Below are 20,683 nucleotides of genomic sequence, written 5' to 3'. Positions count from 1 at the left end.
TACCACGAAATCAAATCTGGAGAAGAACAATGCCCACCTGGCTTGCCTAGGATTGAGTCTCTTAGCAGATTCCAGATAAGTGAGATTCTTATGGTCTGTGAGAACTGTGACCTTATGTTTTGCACCTTCGAGGAAGTGGCGCCATTCCTCGAAGGCCCATTTGATTGCCAACAGCTGTCAACTACCAATATCATAATTTATCTCTGTGGGAGAAAACTTGCGGGAAAAGAAGGCACAAGGACGAAGCTGAGTGAGCGACGAAGTACCTTGGGATAGCAAAGCTCCCACTCCGACCTCAGATGCATCGACTTCTACAATAAACGGACGCATAAGGTCAGGCTGAACCAGAATAGGGTCTGAGGAAAACAGTCTTTTCATTTTGAGAAGGCATGGATCGCCTCTGGCTTCCAATTAACCCCTTCAGCCCCCAGCCTGTTTTCACCTTAAAGACCTGGCCATTTTTTACATTTCTGACCAGTGTCACTTTGACAGGTTATAACTCTGGAACGCTTTAACGGATCCTGGCAATTCTGAGATTGTTTTTTCGTGACATATTGTACTTCATGTCAATGGTAAATTTAGGCCGATATTTTTTGCGATTATTTGTGAAAATTTTGGAAATTTGGCGAAAATTTTGAAAATTTTGCAACTTTCAAATATTGAAATTTTATGCCCATAAATCTGTGAGATATGTCACACAAAATAGTTACTATATAACATTTCCCACTTGTCTGCTTTACACCAGCGCAATTTTCGAAACAAATTTTTTTTCCGTTAGGAAGTTAGAGGGGTTCAAAGTTCATCAGCAATTTTTCATTTTTCCAACAAAATTTACAAAAAAAATTTTTTAGGTACCACATCACATTTGGAGTGACTTTGAGAGACCTAGGTGACAGAAAATACCCAAAAGTGACCCCATTCTAAAATCTGCACCCCTCACACTGCTCAAAACTACATCCAAAAAGTTTATTAACCCTTTAGGAGCTTTACAGCAACCAAAGCAATGTGAAAGGAAAAAAATGAAAATTTTACTTTTTTTACACAAAAATGTTACTTTAGCCATAAAATTTAGCATTTTCACAAGGGTATCAGGAAAAATGCACCATAAAATTAATTGTGCAATTTCTCCTGAGTACACCGATATCTCATATGTGGGGTAAATCAATTGTTTGGGCGCACGGCAAGGCTCGGAAGAGAAGGAGCATCATTTGAATTTTTGAAAGCAAAATTGTCTGGAATAATTAGCAGATGCGATGTTGCGTTTGGAGACCCCCTGAGGTGCCTAAACAATGGAGCTCCCCCACAAGTGACCCCATTTTGGAAACTAGACCCCTCATGGAATTTATCTAGATGTTTATTGAGCACTTTGAACCTCTGGGGGCTTCACAAAAGTTAATAACTTTGAGCCGTGAAAATAAAAAAAAAAAAATTACCATGAAATTGTTACTTCAACCAGGTAGCTTTTTTTTCCACAAGCGTATCAGGAAAAATTTCAACATAAAATGTATTGTGCATTTTCTCCTGAGTACACAGATACCTCATATGTGGTGGAAATCAAATGTTTGGGCGCACAGCAGGGCTCGGAAGGCAAGGAGCGACATTTGACTTTTCAAACGCAAAATTGTCTGGAATCGTTAGTGGATGCCATGTTGTGTTTGGAGACCCCCTGAGGTGCCTAAACATTAAAGCTCCCCCACAAGTGACCCCATTTTGGAAACTAGACCCCTCATTGAATTTATCTAGATGTTTACTGAACACTTTGAACCCCTGGAGGCTTCACAAAAGTTTAGAATGTTCAGCCGTGAAAATATATATATTTTTTTTTATATTTTTTTTTTTACCATGAAATTGTTATTTCAACCAGGTAGCTTTTTTTTCCACAAGGGTATCAGAAAAAAAATGCACCATAAAATGTATTGTGCAATTTCTCCTGAGTACACAGATACCTCATATGTGGTGGAAAGTAATTGTCTGGGCACACGGCGGGGCTCAGAAGAGAAGGAGCGCCATTTCACATCAAAATTGGTTGGAATTATTAGCGTACGCCACGTTGCGTATGGAGACCCGCTGAGGTGCCTAAACAATGGAGCTCCCCTACAAGTGACCTCATTTTGGAAACTAGACCCCCATGGCATAAATCTACATGGGTAATGAGCACTTTGAACCCTCACGTGCTTCATACATTGAGGCATAAATACAAAAAAGTACTTTTTTTTCCACAAAAATGTTATTTTAGGCTCAATTTTTTAATTTTTACAGGGGTATCAGGATAAAATGGACCACAAAATTTGTTGGGCAATTTGTTCTGAGTACGCTGATACCTCATATGTGGCAGAAAACCACTGTTTGGGCGCACGGCAGAGCTCCAGAGGGAAGGAGCGTCATTTGACTTTTTAAATGGAAAATTAGCTGGAATTGTTAGCCGCACCATGTTGCGTTTGGAGATCCCCCTAATGTGCCCAAACAGTGGAGCTCCCCCACATGTGACCCCATGTTGGAAACTAGACCCCCCCATACAAAGAAATATTAGTTTGGCAAAATAAAAAATACAGATGTCAGTAAAAAAAAAAAAATATATATATATATAATGAGCGCCTGCAACTGACACTAAAGCAAGTGCCACACGTGTGAGCAATGTACAAATCTCGCATCGCATCACCCGACACAGCCGCACACTCCTGTCTGGAAGAGAGCGACCGTGCCGGATGTTGCGGAGTGAGGCTTGTGCATCGCTCTCACATGTGGCACTGGGCTGACCCTTACAATATTCAGTAAAAAATACTGTAGTTGACAATTACTACAGTATAATTTTACTGGCCCTACACTAAGTTTATTTGTATTTCTTTCTTAGTTTACATAAAAAAAATTAGGATGAATGCACGGATGTGCTACAAAAAGGGGGGGGACTAGGTGGGATGGAAAAAAGATGGATGGAGGATAGAAGAGGGCGCAACGGATGCAGGAGCAGCGGAGGATGGGATAGGGGGCGCGGCGGAGGATGGGAGAGGGCGCGGCGGAGGATGGGAGAGGGGGCGGCGGAAGATGGGAGAGAGGGCGCAGTGGAGGATGGGAGAGGGCGCGGCGGATGGAGGAGCGGCGGAGGAAGGGGGGCGAGGGGAAGGGTGGAATGGGAGTGGGAGGTGAGATTGGGGATAGCTACCTTACAGAATGGATCTAGGCAGCAGGATTGCAGCAGATCCGGGAAGGGGGAGAGGGGGCAGAGGATTAAGGGGATGGGAGAGAGCAGGCAGCAGATCAGGGAGGGGGCAGAGGCTGATGGGGGAGTGAGGTGGCAGATGCAGGGGCGACGAGGCTGATGGGGGAGTGAGGTGGCAGATGCAGGGGCGCAGAGGCTGATGGGGGAGTGAGGTGGCAGATGCAGGGGCGAAGCGGCAGATGCAGGGGCGCAGCGGCAGATGGGGAGAGTGCGGCGGCTGATGCAGGGGCGGTGGAGCGGCTGATGGGGAGAGTGCAGTGGCTGATGGGGAGAGTACATTGGCAGATGCAGGGGTGGTGGAGCGGCTGATGGGGAGAGTGCAGTGGCTGATGGGGAGAGTGCAGCGGCAGATGCAGGGGCGGTGGAGCGGCTGATGGGGAGAGTGCAGCGGCTGATGGGGAGAGTGCGGCGGCTGATGGGGAGAGTGCGGCGGCTGATGGGGAGAGTGCGGCGGCTAATGGGGAGAGTGCGGCGGCTGATGCAGGGGCGGTGGAGCGGCTGATGGGGAGAGTGCAGTGGCTGATGGGGAGAGTACATTGGCAGATGCAGGGGTGGTGGAGCGGCTGATGGGGAGAGTGCAGTGGCTGATGGGGAGAGTGCAGCGGCAGATGCAGGGGCGGTGGAGCGGCTGATGGGGAGAGTGCGGCGGCTGATGGGGAGAGTGCGGCGGCGCGGCTGATGGGGAGAGTGCGGCGGCTGATGGGGAGAGTGCGGCGGCTGATGGGGAGAGTGCGGCGGCTGATGGGGAGAGTGCGGCGGCTGATGCAGGGGCGGTGGAGCGGCTGATGGGGAGAGTGCAGTGGCTGATGGGGAGAGTGCAGCGGCAGATGCAGGGGCGGTGGAGCGGCTGATGGGGAGAGTGCAGTGGCTAATGGGGAGAGTGCAGCGGCAGATGCAGGGGCGGTGGAGCGGCTGATGGGGAGAGTGCAGTGGCTGATGGGGAGAGTGCAGTGGCTGATGGGGAGAGTGCAGCGGCAGATGCAGGGGCGGTGGAGCGGCTGATGGGGAGAGTGCAGTGGCTAATGGGGAGAGTGCAGCGGCAGATGCAGGGGCGGTGGAGCGGCTGATGGGGAGAGTGCAGTGGCTGATGGGGAGAGTGCAGCGGCAGATGCAGGGGCGGTGGAGCGGCTAATGGGGAGAGTGCAGCGGCAGATGCAGGGGCGGTGGAGCGACTGATGGGGAGAGGGCAGTGGCTGATGGTGACAGTGCAGCGGCAGATGCAGGGGCGGTGGAGCGGCAGATGCAGGGGCAGTGGAGCGGCAGATACAAGCAGGCAGCAGAAAGAAAGCAGTGGCGTCAGATGCAGGGGGGGGCGCAGCGTGAGAGCAGTGGCGTCAGATGCCTCCATGCATCTGACGCCGCTGCGCCCCCCCTGCATCTGACGCCACTGCTTTCTTACTGCTGAGTAGCGGCGTAACATGCAGGGGCGCAGCCGGAAAGTAGCGGCGTCACATGCAGGGGGACAGTAGCGGCGTCAGATGCAGGGGCGCAGCGGGAGAGCAGGGGCGAAGCACATGGAGCAGGGCAGCGGTGGATCGGGGGCTGTGACTCACAGATGGGCGCCCGCAGGGATTGCTCTCCTCAGATTCCACGGAGGGAGAAGCTAAGGAGAGCGATCTCCTACAGCGAGCTCACCCGGTCCCAGATGCACGGTACTGCTTGGAGAGATGGGTCACAAGGCCGATCTCTCCAATCAGAGCTGGGGGCGGGTGCAGTAAAGCACACTGAGCTCCAGCCAATGGCCAGTGCTGCAGCTGCACTGACATAGCTGGATTTCAATGCTTCAGCCATTTTCAATGGCTGAAACATAACACTGGCTGTGATTGGCTGAGCGGCATTCGTCAGCCAATCACAGCCTCCGTAGGTCCGGGAAGGAGACACCACCCCTCCTGAGGTCAGGTAAAAGTCCTCTCCTTCCTGAATCTACAGTTTTTTAAAACCGATGGCGGTGCCCGGTGCTCTGGTGCCGCGATTCCGCCATGACGGATGTATCCGTCATGGGTCTTTAAGTACCAGGGCACCATGACGGCTAGATCCGTCAAAGGTCGTGAAGGGGTTAACCACATCAGCCCCCTTTTTAATCAAATCGGTGAGGGGTTTGGCAATTTTGGAAAAATCTCTAATAAATTTGCGATAATAGTTAGCAAATCCAAGGAAACGCTGCAAGGCTTTCAGAGACTTGGGTTGCACCCATTCCTTAATCGGTTGAAGCTTAAGCCGGCGTCACACGCTACGATATATCGGGCGATATGTCGTCGGCGTCACGGATTCCATGACGCACATCCGGCATCGTTTGACATATCGTAGCATGTGACAGCTTCGAGCGACTCTTAACGAGCAAAAATACCTTATCGTTGCTCGTTGACACGTCGCTCATTTTCATAAACTTGTTCCTCCTTCTGCGCGCCGGTTGTTCATCATTCCCGAGGCAGCACACGTCGCTCCGTGTGACACCTCGGGAACGACGAACTGCAGCTTATCTGCGGCTGCTGGCAATGCGGAAGGAAGGAAGTGGGCGGGATGTTACGTCCTGCTCATCTCCGCCCCTTCGCTTCTATTGGGCGGCCGCTGTGTGATGTCGCTGTGACGCCGAATGTCCCTCCCCCTTCAGGAAGAGGATGTTCGCCGGCCAGAGCGAGGTCGTTCGGGAGGTATGTACGTGTGACGGGGGTTACCGACTTTGTGCGACACGGGCAACAAATTGCCGTGGCGCACAAACGATGGGGGCGGGTGCAATCGCTCAAGCGATCGCCCGACATATCGGCGCGTGTGATGCCAGCTTTAGAGGGATCCATGCGGAAGCCTTCTGCAGACAAAATATAACCAAGGAAATTAACCTCTGCCTTAAAAAAAAAACACATTTCTCATATTTAGCAAATAGGAAGTTCTCCCTGAGTCTGTGGAGCACAGTGCGAACATGTTGGACATGTGATGTAGCATCGGGAGAATAAATCAGAATGTCATCCACATAGACCACCACATACTGACCACAGATATCTCTGAAAATGTCATTGACAAGGTTCTGAAAGACAGCCGGCGCATTACTTAACCCAAAAGGCATTACCTGGTACTCATAGTGTCCCTCTGGAGTGTTAAATGCTGTTGTGCCGCCCCCGTGCCAGCAGCCGGGCCGCTTGGATCCGGATCTGCGGTATGGCTTGAGGGATTCTACCGGACCCGGGGGTCGCGCGGACACTTCGAATAAAAGGGGACGTATTTGTACGGGATTTGTCATAAACTGTCTGTGACACCACCCACGGTGTGTGGTGAGATGTGGCACCACCGCTGCTGTTGTGGGGTACTCGGGGGCGATGGGATGGCAGCTGGATATTAACCCCTCCGTGGGTAGGGATGGATGCCCCGGGGCGCAGTGTTGTGCAGGGTTACAGGGATCAGCACACTTACAGTTCGGTTGTCCTGGTGCTGGATGAGGTTGCACTCATGTGTGGAGTCAATAAACACACAAGTAAACCAAGGTGCTGGTGGCCGGTCGCCGCAGATGGGTGTATCTGGTCTCACACCCGGGCTGGCGGTCTGTATCTCTTCCCTCTGCACTCAGTGTTTTTGTGTGGTGGACTTCCTGGTGTGAAACACAGGAGTCCGCTCCCGGTCCTTTGGTTGGGAGCCGTGCCCACTGACGCTGGCCCGTGGGATCTACTGGGCCCTTGCGGATGCCCTCTTATCCCCTGCGGTGGACTGTTGTCTCTTTTCGGGACTTAGGTTGGGACAGGACCTAGAATCCTGCCCTCAATCGGTTACTTAGGCCGTTGGTTCCGGTCCTGGCTTCAGGGTCCGAGTACCCCCTGTGTGCACAGTTTCCAGGTCGGTTCTCCGGTGTCGGTACCGGCGGGCTCCATCCCTACCCCGGTTCACCTCGGATCTGCCGAGCCATCTTCCCGTCTCCTGCAGATGCAGACCACTGTCTGCACACCTAGTCAGTACGCCAGGGCTCCAACCCCGACGCCTGTCAACTTGAACTTGCACCTCAGACTACACTCCAAGCTCCACTCAACTCAATGACTTAGACTTAGACTGACTGTTTTCCCGCCCCGGGCTCTCTACACTCTTAGGTGGGCATCTCCATTCGCTTGGTTCTGCCCCCCCTGGTGTGTCTTTCCTACCCTGGGGGAGGTGACTAGGATTTCAGGTCGGCTGCATTGAACCCTGTGTGGGAAAGGTGTTGTGCGGGGGCCTATGTGTGACTACCTGGTTTTGCCAGGGCGTCACACTGTTTTCCACTCATCCTCCTTCTCTTATGCAGATCAGGTTATATGCACCCCGGAGATCCAGCTTGGTGAACCACCGGGCTCCTAAGAGCTGGTTAAAGAGATCGGGGATGAGTGGCAGAGGGTACTGATTCTTTACAGTAATAGCATTAAGTTCACGGTAGTCAATACAAGGTCCGAGGCCACCGTCTTTTTTAGCAACGAAAAATAATCCAGCGCCGACTGGTGACCTGGATGGTCTGATAAACCCTCTCTGCAGACTGTCTGCTATATAATCTTTCATGGCCTGACGCTCCGGACCCAAAAGATTATAAATTTTACCCTTGGGGAGTCGGGAATTGGGGACCAAATCTATGGGGTAGTCATATACTCTGTGTGGAGGTAATCTTTCAAAGCCAGAAACAGAAAACACATCAGCAAAATCCCTGAATGCATGAGGTATGAAGACAGGTTCAGCTCTAGTCATGTTGATAAAGACATACACGTCTCCTGACACTCAGGGCTCCAGTGTACAATCTCACCCTGGTGCCAGTCTATAGTTGGCTTTACACGCCGCGATATCGGTTTCGATATCGCTAGCGAGCGTACCCGCCCCCGTCGGTTGTGCATGACGAGCAAATCACTGCCCGTGACGCACAACATCGCTTACACCTGTCACACGGACTTACCTGTCCTGCGATGTCGCTCTGGCCAGCGATCCGACTCCTTTCTAAGGGGACGGGTTGTGCGGCGTCACAGCGACGTCACATGGCAGCCGTCCAATATCCAATAGAAGTGGAGGGGCCGAGATGAGCGGGACGTAACATCCCGCCGACCTCCTTCCTTTTGCATTGCCGGTGGAGGCAGGTAAGGAGATGTTCGTCACTACTGCGGTGTCACACACAGCGATGTGTGCTGCCGCAGGCACGACAAACAACCTCGTTACTCACCAGACAACGATATTGGGTGTTTGGACGACCTCTCCAAAACCAATGATTTTTACCACTTTTGCGATCGTTGTAGGTCGCTCGTACGTGTTACACGCTGCAATGTCGCTAACGACGCTGGATGTGCGTGTGATACCAATGTGATATGACTGAAAGAATGTGTGATTAGATAGGCATGATCATAATCATAAAAGATAGGAGTGATCCCAGATATTATTTGACCTATCAATAATTCAGTATCAAAAAGATGTCCTTTGGATGGCCAATAATGATGACCAAGGAATACATGTCAACCAGGTTTTGACAGTTTTTAGATAATAAGGAAGTAACATTTACAGTTCCACTTACCGGAAACTTGTGGTTAGCTTAAAGACAGGTTTAAGGAAGCTTGCATATGAAATTTACGGCTCATTGCAATATTTCACTAACACTATGGTCAAACTGTGGTCAGCCAGTTGTCAACTGGCAGGATGTGCAGGAAATGTGCAGGAAGCTGCCGTTGCCCACAACAGTTTGTGGTCAAGTTACATGAACATGACTCAGCTGTCACATGCTGGTGACCATGTAAACCCAACCTACAAAGTTTTCCTATAAAAAATACACCGAACTCGCTTAATGTTAGGGGATACCTTCCAGGACATTGAAGTGTACGTACGCACTGTTCCTGTGATGCAAGATGCCATGATGTTGATTCCTTATCATTAACTCGAGTTCCCTCCGATGTGAAAGGATTGCTACAACATAACGGTAATGTTGATGCATATTTCTGTTATTGTATAAGCTTCTATGACTATAGTTCTTATGCCTATGTACCATTGATTATATTCATGTGCTATTAAAATAAATAGTATCTTGCTATAAAGAATATTAGTATTCGTGCCTGATTAGGATATCAGTGAGCGCTTCGTAAGTACGGGCTTTCAGCCCCCTTTTTAGTAGAATTTAGCAAGACATAAATTGGCGTAGTCGGCAGGATTACTTCTATAAGAAGTAATTAACGAATTTTTGTAATTTAGAAATTAAAAACATATATTTGGCAAATTTCCAGATATTTTTTTTCAATCTTTTTGCATAGTGTCAAAATGTTCAGAAAATGTAAGGATAATGTTAAGGAGGTTGTTGTGGAGATCCCATGCTGGACTGAGGCTCCCTACAATCTTATAGCACATGAATTGGTCAGTTGTGGATTGGCAGAACAATGGCAGAATAAGCTCAAGGGTTGTGAAGCTACTGATGTTGTTAATGTACTCAGTGGTGCCCCTGTGAAAACAGGTGATGTAGTGTCTTGTGGATTGGCAGAACAATGGCAGGACAAGCTTATGGGTAGTGAAGCTACTGATGTTGTGAATGTATTCGGTAGTGTCCCTGTGAAAACAGGTGATGTAGTGTCTTTAGCACGGCGCAAACAATGGCAGGATAAGCTTAAGGGTAGTGAAGCTACTGATGTTGTGAATGTATTCGGTAGTGTCCCTGTGAAAACAGGTGATGTAGTGTCTTTAGGACGGCGCATCTGGATTTTGGCAAGTGCATATAGTGTAATGCATGAGCGTAATCTAAAGATGCAGAAGAAAAGTTCCCAGATGGAACAAAAGATGATAGAATTAGGTTGCCTGAAAACAGTTATGGAATGTAATACCAGACTGTTGAAGGATAAATTGGAACATTATCAGAATGTGGCAGAAAAAGCTGCCATAAAAATTGCTCAAAATAAGTACAAGAAAAGAAGAGGAAAAGTAAATAAAACCAAAGTACATAAAAGTATCGTCCCAGCTTCTATAAACTGGGATCCCGATACTTGGGATGGGGATGTGTGGGATTCATCTTCATCATCTGATGAGGAGGATTACCATAAAGGGAAGATTCAGGCTAATCCAGTAAGGAGGCGCCTAGAGAGGGCAGAGAATGAGATCATCCGGGAACATGTCCGGGATGGTCAGGGGAATCTGCAATATGACGAAGATGGTAATGCCATCATAAATGAGAGAACGATTCCTCATGTAAAAAATCGAGTAACCATTGAAGATTACTCTCAAGGAGAAGTTGATAGCATTTTAACACAGTTTAGACAAAAACCAGGAGAAGGAGAAATTCCCTGGTTGGTCAGGGTGCACGATCTCGGAGGAGGTGGAGTGCACTTTGACGCCGGAGACGTGGCAAAATTTGTCACTATGACTCGTGACCCAGAAATTCAGAGATCAATAAAAAATTATTTTGTTGATCATAATGAGCATGGTACTCAAAACTTAATCATGATCTTAGCCCATGCTTTTCTGGACAAATATCCATCAGAAGCAGACTTTCCTATCAATGATAAACCTTGGTATACCTTAAAAGATGGTATGGAAAGGCTGAAGGAAGAAGCAATGAGGAATGCTCTTCCTCTTTTGGGAATGGATGATGATTATCTCCAGTACCCATTAACAGCCAGCATAAGAAATAGGCTGGTTAAACATGCTCCTCCAGCATACAAAACAGTTATTTTAATCTTAACTGTAGCGCTGACTGGAGAATCAATCGGTGTAGTTCTAGGGAGGATGAGGGAGTTACAGGATATGGGACAGTGGGATAAATCATCCCCTGGAGGCCATGTTGGTAACAGTAAGCTAAACAATCCTGATTGGAAAGCGAAATCAGTAGGGAAGGCCCCACGGGTGTCTCGCAAAGACATCTTCAAGGCTTTGCTTAAAGCCGGGATCAATAAGGAAACGATTGATGGAAAGGAGACAGGAGAATTATGGAAGTTGTACAAACAGAAAGTTCTATCTGCAAAGAAAGTGACCACTACAAAAGTGGAAGGGGGTTCAAAAACCCCCAAGGTAAAGAAATTAGAGGGAAAAGGGGAAAAAACCCCAAAGAAAGTGTCTTGGGAAGATTTTCAGTCAGTTTATCCATGGGAAGAACTGGCTGCAGCCGTGGCCACAAAGGTCACGGAAGGAAGGGCTAATACACAGACTGAAGTCTGTGTAAATGAAAGTTCAGAAGGAAGTGATTTACCATAGGTAGCCAGCCAAGCCCCCCTATTGATAAAAAGGGACGAGCGTCCCTACGTCAATCTTAGCATACATTGTAAAGGGGGAAATGTTCAAAGAGTCCCAGCTTTGATTGACACGGGGGCGGAGGCTACTTTAATTCATGGAAACCCAGAAAAAATAAAAGGACCTCGAGTAAAAATTGCTGGACTAGGTGGTCAATTGATCACCGGGGTTCAGACACAGGTAGCTTTGAAAATAGGTAATTTACCTATCAAGAAGTATACGGTGCTGGTAGTACCTATACCAGAATATATTTTGGGAATTGATATCCTAAAATGGATGACTCTTAATCTAACCAAAGGAAAATTCTCCTTTGGGGTTATGTCTTGTCATAAGGAAATGCAGATCTCACATTATATCAATGATATAATGATACAAGGACAAGATGAGCAAAGTGTGAAAGATCAATTGACAAAACTGGTTGCTCATATGTGGAGAAAAGGATGGGAAATTAATGATGCCAAGGTTCAAGGACCGTCTCAGGTGGTAACATGTCTAGGGATTCAGTGGAACAAGGGGCACAGAGAGATCTTGCCCAATGCCAGACAGAAAATTATTAATTTTCTGGTCCCTAAATCCAAACAGAAGACTCAGTCTTATATTGGATTGTTTGATTTTTGGAGACAACATATCCCTCATTTGGGACAAATGTTGGCTCATTTGTACAACGTAGCGAGGAAAAAATATGAGTTCCAATGGGGAGAGGAACAGCAAAATGTGTTTGAGATGGTCAGGGAAGTGTGGCAAGACATTGAAGGGATTATTCAATCTACCAAGACCACTGTATTTCATGTCGATGCTCATGTCCCTACTAACTCACTTGAACGTTTGTTTAATTCAGAAGCAGATAAAGCAGCAACCATCAGACAAATCAGTCCAACAGTTGACAAGACAAGGTACAGCTGTTTGGGCACACCAGAAAGAGCGACACCTTATTCAGCAGGTTTAGACCTCAGTACATTGGAAACTGTCGTGGTACCCCCAGGTAAGGTAAAACCAATTTGAACAGGATTGGGTTGCCATATACCAAAGGATCATTATGGTCAAATAGCCACTAGTTCTAGTTTAGTGTTAAAAGGAGCCATAGTGGTGGGAGGGGTAATAGAGGGAGATTATCAGGGAGAAATCAAGGTACTGATGCTAAATTTTGGAAATGAACCTTTGATATTGATGAAACACCAGAGGGTGGCTCAGATGTTGATTATCCCAATAAACTTGTCTGAAATAAGAGAAGGAACTGCCCCAGCAGAATTAACAATACGGGGTACTAAAGGTTTTGGATCCTCTAATATTACAGATGTAGGAGCAAAAATATGGATTCAAAACCTCCAAGGACCGCCCTCAGAGACAGAGGTAATAGCGTTCGGAAAAGATCGTACTTTCCTGATGAGACCAGGAGTGGGGAAGTGGGAATATGTCCCACAAGAAAAATGTTATTTACGAGAATAATAGTGTATCTTTATTTGCAGATGGTGTGGTAAATAAGCGGAATCCATGGTATCGGTTACTGGGAAGAGCTCGATAGTGATGAGATGGAGAAATTCCTGTGTTTGATGTTTGCCTCTCTGGTCGTTGGATGGACAAGTCTACATCAGGAGGAACCTGTGGCGAATGAATTTCTGATGCACCATCACATTTTCAACACACAGATTGCTGGATCTGTACACATTCTTTGGTTACAGCCACCAGTATCCCTTATCTGGATGTCCCGGTATCGATGGAGGAAATCTTAAAGTGGAAAAGTTGTTCTGATCATCTTGCTGATAAAGACACTCAAAGTGTTCATCTATAGAATACTACAGTACCCATTTCCATAGTGGGATGGATCAATCTTCCATGGTGGCAAGGCAATTTGAATGCAACAGTCACAAATTTGCAATATCTGGCTTTTAAGGGAGGAATTTGGGTACCAAGAAATAAGACTGGACTGACTAACCTGGGATTCATCCCTATGGGGAATATAAAAATAAGTTTTGGGACAGCTATAAATACTGTAGATGCTTTTAAGCCCAGCTTAGTGGAAAAGACAATTCATGATATGTTATGGCCTTATGCCAATATGTTCATAAATGGGTCTAGTGAAACTTCTAGTAACATATCGGGAAATGTAATGTGTAATGATTCCTTTGAATATCGAGCAAATGCCAAAACACATGATATTCAAGGGAGCTTTTCAGATAATATTGCTTTTAGTTTTAATATACTGTACAAAAGTAGTGAAAGTGATTATATTTGTGATTCAACGTTTATCTAAACAAACCAAGAAAACAAAATTTGTGGCAAACAATATTTCTTGGTCATGGTATGGTATATTCCGAGTGATCTTCTTCTAGTGGAATACTGATGATGGAAAATAATCCCTGGGATCAAGGACCGATTGTGATACCAATGTGATATGACTGAAAGAATGTGTGATTAGATAGGCATGATCATAATCATAAAAGATAGGAGTGATCCCAGATATTATTTGACCTATCAATAATTCAGTATCAAAAAGATGTCCTTTGGATGGCCAATAATGATGACCAAGGAATACATGTCAACCAGGTTTTGACAGTTTTTAGATAATAAGGAAGTAACATTTACAGTTCCACTTACCGGAAACTTGTGGTTAGCTTAAAGACAGGTTTAAGGAAGCTTGCATATGAAATTTACGGCTCATTGCAATATTTCACTAACACTATGGTCAAACTGTGGTCAGCCAGTTGTCAACTGGCAGGATGTGCAGGAAATGTGCAGGAAGCTGCCGTTGCCCACAACAGTTTGTGGTCAAGTTACATGAACATGACTCAGCTGTCACATGCTGGTGACCATGTAAACCCAACCTACAAAGTTTTCCTATAAAAAATACACCGAACTCGCTTAATGTTAGGGGATACCTTCCAGGACATTGAAGTGTACGTACGCACTGTTCCTGTGATGCAAGATGCCATGATGTTGATTCCTTATCATTAACTCGAGTTCCCTCCGATGTGAAAGGATTGCTACAACATAACGGTAATGTTGATGCATATTTCTGTTATTGTATAAGTTTCTATGACTATAGTTCTTATGCCTATGTACCATTGATTATATTCATGTGCTATTAAAATAAATAGTATCTTGCTATAAAGAATATTAGTATTCGTGCCTGATTAGGATATCAGTGAGCGCTTCGTAAGTACGGGCTTTCAGCCCCCTTTTTAGTAGAATTTAGCAAGACAGTGCGTCACAAACACTGTGACCCCGACGATAAATCGTTAGCGATATCGAAGCATGTAAAGCCCCCTTATGACCGGGTTATGTTTGCGCAGCCATGGCATGCCCAATACCATTGTGTCATGCTCCCCGGTGCCCGTGCCATGCTCCCCGGTGCCCATGCCACGCTCCCCGGTTCCTCTGCCATGCTTCCCGGCTCCCCTGCCTTGCTCACCGGCTCCCCTGCCATGCTTCCCCGCTCTCAAGTTATGCTCCGCCGCTCCCATGCCAGGCTTTCCGGTCCCCCGCTCCACAGCCTTCATGCCCCATCACCTGCGGTCCCCAGGCAGCCCGGTCCCCGCTCCCGGCGCCCATCGGTAACGCTGAGCCAGCCCGGCACTCCTGCCTCCTGTGCACCGCTCCCTGCTCTGGCTTCTGGCACCCGGGCCTCGCGCATGCGCATTAGGGCGCGCGCGCGGTCATTGACCCTCTCTTAAAGGGCCAGTGTCCTCCAACAGGATATTGAAGAATCAGGTACAGGGTATATAGGGGGATCCTTTCCAAGTGGGCGGGGCCTGTTCTTCGTGTTTGGTAAGCTAGGAGTCAGGTCTCCTTGTCTTGTGCCATACTTACCTATCTGTCTTGTAGAGTCGCCCCTGTCTCGCCAACCGGTCCTGACGACTCCCGAACCCCGAACGGTGACTGCCTGCCATCCCGTCAGTCCCTACCATCTCCGATCCCTGGATCCGTGTGGTGACCCACTTCCTCGCTCCGTTGGTTCCGGATTCTGCCTGACGTCATCTCGGCCTCCGAACCTGAGCTCCGTCACCCGGACTACCTTCAGAGACTCCGTGGTCCCAGGGACTTTTTCACTCCACTCCTCTGAACGGACTGTCCTGCTACCTGTAGTGCTCCGGCTACCGGGCACCTTGCCCTCGGTGAGGTGTTCAGCCCAGTGGATCCACCTCCTGGGCCTACCCGTCCTCCTGGTCCTAACACATTGCTGACATCAGATTCTCAAGAACAAAAAATGACAGTTTCTACATGCAGAGCCCCAACAAGCATGGAGATCTCTGGAGTTACAAAATTAACCACATCCTGGGTGAGAGGTGTACTATCAATAGTAGATATTCTAACGGGAGCATTCAATCTTAGCAAAGGCAAACCCAGCTCTTTTGCTACAATAGTGTCTATGAAATTAGCTGCAGAGCCACAATCAATAAAGGCCTGCAGCCGTAAAGATTTTCCCTGGTGAGAAAATTGGACAGGTAACATTAACCTCATAGGGCCTGCAGGGAGTACCTGGGCACTTGAGTGAGTATCCTGGGGCCCACTAGGGCACTGCTGCTCCTTTGAAAGCGATTGCCTCTGAGATCCAGGCTCTCCACGATTGGCTCTACGTGATTTGCTCCCTTGACGTCGATGGGACTCTGGACATGCTGAGGTAGGTGCTGCAGGGGCTTGAACCTGAGCAGACTTGAGCTCTTGCACTTGCTGTGCAAGTCCTTGGACAAGGCCAGACAGGGTGTGCACCTGGTTTAACACAATATGGAAAGAATCCATTTTTTTTTTCCTTTGTATGTGTGTGTTAGATGGGCCAGAGATAATGTAACGCCTGTCCGGATCCACAGACTCAGATGGGCTGTAATGGACAGGCTAGAGGGAAGCCACTCACCAAGCAGGACCTCCAGAACCCTGAAACCCTTTAACCCCTATACAGGGATTTGGAATTACACAGGGCCCTGGAGATCACTACCTGTGGAAGGCTGCAGTCTGAGAGAGTAGTCGTCAGGCAGGGTCAAACCAGGAATTGCGGAATCGGGACAGAATCGGCAGGCAAGGACGTAATCAGAAACAAGCAAAGGTCAAAACTGGATAGGGCAGCGAGGTACAAAAACAGCAGGCAGGAGGGTAGTCAGGAAACAAGCGGTAACCAGTACACGAAATCACAGAACAGGACAAAACAGGAGCCAGAATTTTCAGAACTATCTCTGGCAGAGGTCAGCAGACAGGAGGGGCATTAAAAAGGGTGTGGTGTCTTCCCATAGGCTGTAGCTGAATGATGGTACTTCAGCTGGGAGACACCCACCACCTACAGTCAGCGAGTGGCACTGCAGATCCCCAGGAAACCCAGACCAGTGGATGAGTGGAGCCTGCGCCCACCAGTGCCGCTGGCATCGACTCCTCTCCCATCACCGGCACTATCCACGGCAGGAACACGGCGTCGCCTGGTGATCGGAGTAGAAGTCGATGGAGCGGACTCTGGTGGTGACGTAACACTTGGACTGTGATCCTTACTACTTTGCATTTATACTTCAATATATGTCATACTAGATACCATTGTCAATATATAAGGGTCTCCTATTTATTAGGACTATGTTCCTTACTATTTTGTATATGTGACCCTTTATGCTGTACATGTGGGCATATCTCTCTTGTATGGAAAGTATGGGATTGTTTACATGTGGGTATACCTCTTTTGTATGGGATTCTGTTCCCCCCTAACCACCTATTCTGGTTTTTGTATATCTTTTCATTTTTATGGATTTTTATTCCAATAGCCATCTTTGTCTGGCTGTACTTATGTGCACTTTATAATAAAAGCAGCTGAAAAGACTATATGGCATGCTATCTATGTGTTATTACTTTCATCATGTATGCCATCAGGCTCTTCATTGTTTATAATTAGACCAAATTACTTTGTATCTTCAGCAGCGATTGTTGGATAACACCACTATTTAAACGTGAAGGGCATGACTACAAAGTAAGTGCAGCTGAAACAATCAGCTTTGAACTGCATGGAAAAGCTGCAAGAAAAAAACTGACATTTAACCATTTCAAGAAACAAAACCCATTTATATGTAGAGAGCCATATAAGAGGCTCCAGTCCAAAGGCTGTCACTGGTCTCTAAAAACAGGGAGACAAATGTGACAGTGGCACTGCTGAGATGTTATGGAAGCTCAGGTTGATTTGATAGCAGCCTTTAGCTTGTCTGCATTGTTGGGTCTGGTATGTCTCATCTTCCTCTTGACAATACTCTATAGTTCAGTGTTTCTCAACTCCAGTCCTCAAGACCCACCAACAGATCATGTTTTCATGTTTTCTTACCAAGATGGGAAAGAGGTGACGTGGGGTCATCTGGCCAGCGCTTGCGCAGAAGAGTGGAGGCAGAGGGGAAAGCGCGGGCATGAGATTATGGGCGGGTACTTGCTGATGAAAATCACAGCGCCGCCCATAATCTTACGCCTGCGCAACACGTCACCAGCGGTCACACTGTGCACAGTGCACGGTCCCGCTAGATGGCACGGCGCATACGCGAGACCTCGGGCGCACTGGGCGGTGTCCTGAAGTATGAAATTGAGCGATGGGGGACGGCGTAAAGCAGCAGGAGGCAGAATAACGGACACCAGACAGCCCGCCCCCGTGTACGATTAACAAGATTTGCATAGGAAAAGGTACCACTTTATAAAGTATTTATTTTGGTCTAAAAGGGGGCACAATACCAGTAAGAACCTTGCTAGAATGCAGCCCAGGAGCTGAGAAGGGGAATCTTTTAGGTTTAGTGCAAAATTTCTGCTGACAGGTACCCTTCAATGAGATACGGCATTTACTATGAGGTCCTTATAGCTTGGTATTTTTTCTAAAGTAATTTGGTCTCTGGCCGCCTTGGAGGAAGGTTCTGCTGTGGACGTTTCCTGTTCTCAGGCTTTATCCTTTTGGTTACTTTTTCCCTGTTTGTCTTTCCTTGCCTTGTGTCTTGTTAGTGCAGCGGTGATGTCTAGTGAACCCCATTAGTCAGGGAATCTATAGGGTCTTCTGAGGGTCTCAGGTTCCTGCTCGATGACAGTTTCAGAGACTGTATAAGGACTGGCTAGGAAAACACAGACAGCTGCAGGTGAGAATAGGTGTCCCACCAACCCCTCTCACTATTTCCAGGGCCTCCAGCTGTTATTGTGTCCTTTAATACTCCTGAAGGGCATTATGAAAATTTTGTCAAGCTGTTTGGTTTGAGTAATGCTCCCACCGTTTTTCAACATTTTGTCAGTGATATCTTTTGTCATCTGGTGAGCAGATTTGTGATTGTATTTCTTCATGATATTTTGATCTACTCGCCTGAGTTTAAGATACATCAAGTACACGTCAGGCAGGTTTTACAGATTTTACGGGCTAATAAACTATGTGCTAAACAGTAAAAATGCTTTATTTTTCCACTACCTGGTGCATCTTCAGGTTTCTAGATGGATCCTGATAAAGTTCACACAGTTCTGAAATGGGATGGTCTGCAAAATCTGAAAGTCTTATGTTTTCTGGGGTTTACCAACTATTATTCAAAGTTTATTCTGAACTATTCATCTACTGTCTGACTGCTTACTAACATGACTAACAAAGGTACAGATTTTTCTAAGTGGTCCAGCCCTGCCCGTTGGGCATTTTCTTCCTGAAGAAATCCTTTGCTATGGCACCTGTATTCATTCAGCCTGATGATTCTCATGCATTTATTGTTGAAGTTGATGCATCTGAGTTGGGGGTTGTAGCCGTTTTATCATAAGGGATGTGCATTTTTCTCTAAAACATTAGCGTAGGCTAAGAGAGAAACTATTATGTCGGTGATACGATACAATACACTTTATTGATCTCGCAGGAAATTAAAAGAAAACTTCTGCCAATTAAGTTGGCTTTTGAGGAGTGGTGTCATTTTTTGGAGGGGGCAGCTCACTCTGTCATGGTGATTACCGATTATACCGATTATAAGAATGTGTATTTCTCTATTCTACTGAACATTTTATTCCTTGACAAACTAGGAGTTCTTTTTTTACCAGGTTTAATTACTTTGTCATTTTACAGGAAGGGGTGGTCAATTCCTCTGGGTGCTCAGATCGTGAGGCTGAGGTAATGAGGGCCCAGGGTGATGCTTTTGCTTCCTGTCCTTCAGGAAGTACTGTTGTATTTGCACCTCAAAATGTTAGGAGAACATCATAACTTCGTTCTTGCAGGACTCTCAAATAGTTAAGCAACCTCGGACCTCCTTTCTTTCCTTTTTGCGGCCAAGGTTGTATCAGGATATCAATTTTGTGTCTACCTGTAATGTTTGTGCTCGTTCTAAGAGTACGCATACTCAGCCACCTGTGTTAATTTTATCTTTGTTATACTTGACAGACCATGGACACATCTATCCTGATTTTATTACCGATCTTCCTCCATATACTGGAAAAATGGTCGTTTTACTGGTGGTAGATAGGTTTAGTAAGATGTCACACTTCATTGTCTTATCTGCTCTTCCCAATGCCAATACTTTGGCTCAAGTGTTTGTCAGTGAGATAGTGAAGCTTCATGGGGTTCCCACAAATGTGGTGTCAGATCAGGGGAACCAGTTTGTATCCAAGTTTTGGAGGACCTTTTGTTCTCGTCTTGGGGTGCACCTATCATTTTCCTTGGCTTTCCATCCTCAATCGAATGGTCAGACTGAATACTGAAATCAAAGTTTAGAAACATATCTTAGATGTTTCATGTCTGAGAATCAGGAAAATTGATCATCTTACTTACCTTTGACTAATTTGAATGAAATAATCGCCGCTGAATCTACTGGTAAGTCACCATTTTTTAGTGCAGTTTTCACTCAGTTCTGTGCTTTCGGTAGAAATGGGTTTTCAGCTATTCCTGGGGAGGAAGTCTGTTTTTCTTTGTCACTCTCTTCTGTTTGGCAAGGGGTACAGAACAATCTGAAGGTTATGGGGGACAGATATAAACATATGGCTAATAAAAAATGTTCATCAGGTCCGGACCTGTGTGTAAATGACTATGTATGTCTACCATATAATTAAAAAAGAGAAAAAAAGGCGCAATGAGAAGCACCCGTATATAATAGAGTATTATTACTTATTGCCACTGCTCACCTATTTTGGTTGTGCAACCCCAGCACAACCCCAGTAGAGTTAAGTTTTTATGGGGAGGCAATCTTCTTCACCTCCCTGAAGCGCTGTGTATGGGAAAACGTGATCCGGGCTTACTGCTCTCCTGACACCTCCAGTCTGCACCGACACTGCAGGTCACGGAGTTCCCATTCTAGCAGCCACAGCCAGCAAAATCTCTGTTATTTTGGACAA

General features: G+C 46.8%; 1 protein-coding gene across 1 annotated transcript in view; it reads right to left on the bottom strand.

Annotated features, from left to right (window-relative positions):
* LOC142312869 (uncharacterized) overlaps positions 1–20,683 on the bottom strand; it is a 288,408-nt gene that overhangs the window by 201,837 nt on the left and 65,888 nt on the right.

The sequence above is a fragment of the Anomaloglossus baeobatrachus genome, chromosome 5, assembly GCF_048569485.1.
Source record: "Anomaloglossus baeobatrachus isolate aAnoBae1 chromosome 5, aAnoBae1.hap1, whole genome shotgun sequence".
In the NCBI taxonomy this organism is placed as follows: Eukaryota; Metazoa; Chordata; class Amphibia; order Anura; family Aromobatidae; genus Anomaloglossus; species Anomaloglossus baeobatrachus.
Note: the sequence above shows the minus strand (reverse complement) of the source record. Positions and strands in the feature narration are given on the sequence as shown.